The sequence below is a fragment of the Coregonus lavaretus genome (assembly GCF_964263955.1).
Source record: "Coregonus lavaretus genome assembly, chromosome: 28".
Taxonomy (NCBI): Eukaryota; Metazoa; Chordata; class Actinopteri; order Salmoniformes; family Salmonidae; genus Coregonus; species Coregonus lavaretus.
In genome coordinates, this window is record NC_140015.1 from 26,483,128 (window position 1) to 26,489,127 (window position 6,000).

Here is a 6,000-nt window from a genome sequence, read left to right on the forward strand (position 1 = left end):
GGAATGATGCGATGAGGAGTGGCAGTGGCTAGAAGGCCGGTGACGACAAACGCCGAAGCCTGCCCAAACAAGGAGAGGAGGCAGCTTCGGAGGAAGTCGTGACATATATCCCTCCATATAACTATGACATACTTTCCACGAGGACAGGGATATTACAATTTTTACCTGGGTTTGTTGACTGACAGAACTTTCTTAACAAAAACTAAGGACTTCATAACATATTTTTTCTTGCACAATACAGGTTGAGCGGACCCACTTATCATATGGGAGGCCATTCAATTCAATCTTCATCCCCCCAAAAATCGTTCAACAGAGAAAAGACTTACAACAGAAATAGAAAATCTGACATTGATGAATGTACTACAGAAGCACTGAATAATCTAAACCCAAAGTAAAAGGAGTTTGAGGAACTTATTCATGAAAAATCGTGTTTCACTTATCTAAAAAACAGAGCAAATTGGATGGAGAATTGCAAGAAATGCACCAAGTTTTTCCTAAACATTCAATATAGAAACACAACCAAAAAGAACCTACAGAAAATAGTTACAAAGATGGAGAAATCCTTATCTATATTTTAAACGAATGTTCTCTTGTCAAGTTCCTCAAACCTCATTTGATGATGAGTTTTGTGATATCCTTCTCCCAAAAAATCATCTTTAACTATTTGAGGCACCCACAAAATATTGTGAGTGCCTAATTACACAGGACAAACTATGGTTGGCAATTGACTCCTTTCAGACGTGGAAAACCCCTGGCCTTGATGGCATTCCAATAGAGATATATTAAACTTTTTATGAACCATTAATATTATGTTTTAATTACTCGTATATTAATTGCCACCTGTCGGACACACAGAAAGAGGGACTGATCACTCTCTTACTGAAGCAGGAGCCAGGGAGGCAGTAAAAAAGCCCCAGTAACTTTAAAAGATTGGAGGCCCCTCAACCTTCAATGTTAAAAATATATATTTTAATTAAAAAGGTCCTACCAGACCTTATTAATCACGATCAGACGGGATTCTTAAAAGGAATATATATTGGAGACAACATTACACAACTACTAGAAATAATTGAAACTATGAGAATGCAGGTATAATCTTTATAGCAGATTTTGAGAAAGCCTTCGATACTGTGCGTCTAGAATTTGTTTTACTTTTGCAGAATCTCTCATAAGATGGGTAGAAGTCATGTACAACAATCCTTTATGTAAAGTAATAAATAACGGTTACTTCTCTGAGAATGTTGAATAGTCAAGAGGAGTAAAACAAGGTTGCCCTCTGTCACCAGACTTATTTATTATAGCCATTGAACTGTTAGTTGTAAAAATCTGATCTAATGATAACATTAAAGCTGCACTTTGCAGAAATCGCTCTGCCATTTTCTGGTTGCAAAAATTCTAATTTCAGTTTATGTGACAAAACAAGCACATATAGTGTAGAGAATCATTGTACCATCTAAACTGCAAAAATATTGTATTTTCAGCTGGTGTACAAAACTGAAATTAAAAGATGCAAAAACTAAACTTAAGAATGGGAAGCATACAAATAGCTCACAGAACAGATATACCGCTTCTTAGACTTTCAATGAGAATGACAGATCTATAACTCACTTTTCTATGTGAATTTGGTCGCCCAAAAAGTTACATGTTGAAGCTTTAAGGGGCAAAACATTTATGGATTAGAGACAAAAGTGTCGATGTATGCCAATGATTCAAGTCCTCAATCTTCAACCTTGAAGGGCCTTATTGAGGACCTGGATAATTTATCCAGTTTCTCTGGACAAAACCCAACTATGATAAGTGTATTATATGATGGATTGGGTCTCTAAAAGACACAAACTTTAAATTGCCATGTGGCCTCCCGATATAATGGGCGGATGGTGAAGTTGATGTGCTTGGTGTACATATACCAGCAAAGTTTAACAATCTTGGAACTATTAACTTGATAGAAAACTTAGCAAAATAGATAGGATCCTTAAATCATGGAGAGGGAAACCCCTGTCCATCTACAGGAAAGTTACACTGATTAATTCTCTATTGATATCACAGTTTATATGTTTGTTCAAAATATTTCATTTTAATGGCAAACCAGATTAAGTTAAACGGGCATATTTATATAACCAACATGAGTTTGGATATTAAGGCATTAAACCTCTCTCTTAAAGCCTCTATTATACCAAAATAATATCTAAATCCAAACTGGTTTTCCAGCAGGATACTAAGAGGCACATCCTATGTTCAAAGGGGGGCTTTTTGCTGTTATACTGATTAAAACAAACAATTTCCGGTGGATTGATAACAGAACCCAGTTTAAAGTATTCTCCTTTTTAAATGAAGCCATACAGAGCTGGTTAAAATTCCAATTTCATCCTCCAGAAGAGGCAGAACAATTATTACAGCAAATAATATGGCTAAACTCCAAGGTACTGATAGATTAAAAAAAGGTATAATGTTTATGAATGACAATGTAAATAAGTACGGTCAAATTATGTCACACAAGAAATTAACAAATGTGTATGGAGATAAATACTCAATACAAAAGTATAGCCAACTCATTGCAGCTCTGCCACAAAAATGGAAGTGACAATTACTCAAAAGAGAAAGGAATTCATTGGTTTGTCTGCCTCCAATTAAAAACTGTGCATGGCTTAAACTAGTATAAATCATAAAATGTATCAGTTTCAATATAGGGTTGAGGTTTGACAACTACAGTGAGGGAAAAAAGTATTTGATCCCCTGCTGATTTTGTACGTTTGCCCACTGACAAAGACATGATCAGTCTATAATTTTAATGGTAGGTTTATTTGAACAGTGAGAGACAGAATAACAACAAAAACATCCAGAAAAACGCATGTCAAAAATGTTATAAATTGATTTGCATTTTAATGAGGGAAATAAGTATTTGACCCCCTCTCAATCCGAAAGATTTCTGGCTCCCAGGTGTCTTTTATACAGGTAACGAGGTGAGATTAGGAGCACACTCTTAAAGGGAGTGCTCCTAATCTCAGTTTGTTACCTGTATAAAAGACACTTGTCCACAGAAGCAATCAATCAATCAGATTCCAAACTCTCCACCATGGCCAAGACCAAAGAGCTCTCCAAGGATGTCAGGGACAAGATTGTAGACCTACACAAGGCTGGAATGGGCTACAAGACCATCGCCAAGCAGCTTGGTGAGAAGGTGACAACAGTTGGTGCGATTACTCGCAAATGGAAGAAACACAAAATAACTGTCAATCTCCCTCGACCTGGGGCACCATGCAAGATCTCACCTCGTGGAGTTGCAATGATCATGAGAACGGTGAGGAATCAGCCCAGAACTACACGGGAGGATCTTGTCAATGATCTCAAGGCAGCTGGGACCATAGTTAACAAGAAAACAATTGGTAACACACTACGCCGTGAAGGACTGAAATCCTACAGCGCCCACAAGGTCCCCCTGCTCAAGAAAGCACATATACAGGCCCGTCTGAAGTTTGCCAATGAACATCTGAATGATTCAGAGGAGAACTGGGTGAAAGTGTTGTGGTCAGATGAGACCAAAATCGAGCTCTTTGGCATCAACTCAACTCGCCGTGTTTGGAGGAGGAGGAATGCTGCCTATGACCCCAAGAACACCATCCCCACCATCAAACATTGAGGTGGAAACATTATGCTTTGGGGGTGTTTTTCTGCTAAGGGGACAGGACAACTTCACCGCATCAAAGGGACGATGGACGGGGCCATGTACCGTCAAATCTTGGGTGAGAACCTCCTTCCCTCAGCCAGGGCATTGAAAATGGGTCGTGGATGGGTATTCCAGCATGACAATGACCCAAAACATACGGCCAAGGCAACAAAGGAGTGGCTCAAGAAGAAGCACATTAATGTCCTGGAGTGGCCTAGCCAGTCTCCAGACCTTAATCCCATAGAAAATCTGTGGAGGGAGCTGAAGGTTCGAGTTGCCAAACGTCAGCCTCGAAACCTAAATGACTTGGAGAAGATCTGCAAAGAGGACTGGGACAAAATCCCTCCTGAGATGTGTGCAAACCTGGTTGCCAAACCTGGTGGATTTTTTTGTTGTTATTCTGTCTCTCACTGTTCAAATAAACCTACCATTAAAATTATAGACTGATCATGTCTTTGTCAGTGGGCAAACGTACAAAATCAGCAGGGGATCAAATACTTTTTTCCCTCACTGTAAGTATTTGATACATCAGAAAAGCAGAACTTAATGTTTGGTACAGAAACCTTTGTTTGCAATTACAGAGATCATACGTTTCCTGTAGGTCTTGACCAGGTTTGCACACACTGCAGCAGGGATTTTGGCCCACTCCTCCATACAGACCTTCTCCAGATCCTTCAGGTTTCGGGGCTGTCACTGGGCAATACGGACTTTCAGCTCCCTCCAAAGATTTTCTATTGGGTTCAGGTCTGGATACTGGCTAGACCACTCCAGGACCTTGAGATGCTTCTTACGGAGCCACTCCTTAGTTGCCCTGGCTGTGTGTTTCGGGTCGTTGTCATGCTGAAAGACCCAGCAACGACCCATCTTCAATGCTCTTACTGAGGGAAGGAGGTTGTTGGCCAAGATCTCGCGATACATGGCCCCATCCATCCTCCCCTCAATACGGTGCAGTCGTCCTGTCCCCTTTGCAGAAAAACATCCCCAAAGTATGATGTTTCCACCTCCATGCTTCACGGTTGGGATGGTGTTCTTGGGGTTGTACTCATCCTTCTTCTTCCTCCAAACACGGCGAGTGGAGTTTAGACCAAAAAGCTCTATTTTTGTCTCATCAGACCACATGACCTTCTCCCATTCCTCCTCTGGATCATCCAGATGGTCATTGGCAAACTTCAGACGGGCCTGGACATGCGCTGGCTTGAGCAGGGGGACCTTGCGTGCGCTGCAGGATTTTAATCCATGACGGCGTAGTGTGTAACTAATGGTTTTCTTTGAGACTGTGGTCCCAGCTCTCTTCAGGTCATTGACCAGGTCCTGCCGTGTAGTTCTGGGCTGATCCCTCACCTTCCTCATGATCATTGATGCCCCACAAGGTGAGATCTTGCATGGAGCCCCAGACCGAGGGTGATTGACCGTCATCTTGAACTTCTTCCATTTTCTAATAATTGCGCCAACAGTTGTTGCCTTCTCACCAAGCTGCTTGCCTATTGTCCTGTAGCCCATCCCAGCCTTGTGCAGGTCTACAATTTTATCCCTGATGTCCTTACACAGCTCTCTGGTCTTGGCCATTGTGGAGAGGTTGGAGTCTGTTTGATTGAGTGTGTGGACAGGTGTCTTTTATACAGGTAACGAGTTCAAACAGGTGCAGTTAATACAGGTAATGAGTGGAGATTACAGACCTCTACATGCTTTGTAAGTAGGAAAACCTGCAAAATCGGCAGTGTATCAAATACTTGTTCTCCCCACTGTATATTTCGCTTTAAGCAGTGTTGTGCACATTTTTTTAAGATTCTGTGAATATTACTGTACTTTCTCATTGGGCTGGCCTGGATATTATTTTAAGCTAAAACTCCAAAGAGGAATGATAACAAAGTTATTTATTGTTTTACACTGATTTTCCTATTGACAGATTCATGTGTGTCTTTTTCCAACCCTGATATTCTTTGGATCATATAATGCTGATGAGCCCCCTCCTGCTGTAGTGGAGTGGACTAGTCCTTCATGGTTTAACCAGGGACAACTCATCATGGATTATTACATTATGCATTATCCAGGTACTTTCTCTGATCTTAAAAGACATAACAGATGAAAGCAACAAATGATACAAATAGTCATAAGCTATCATGGTTTTATTTTTAAAATCACTGTTTAAAACATAACCATCAAAGGTCGAGTTGTGAGTCAGATTGAAATGTATATTTTGTGTATATAGTTTTATAATTTTATCTCAATTTTAAAAGGGATCAACCTGTAAATGTACAAGAATCATGATCATGACTGTTACAGTTTTTCTAGGAAGGTGTGCATCATGTCAAATAAGGACAAATTATACTCATTGT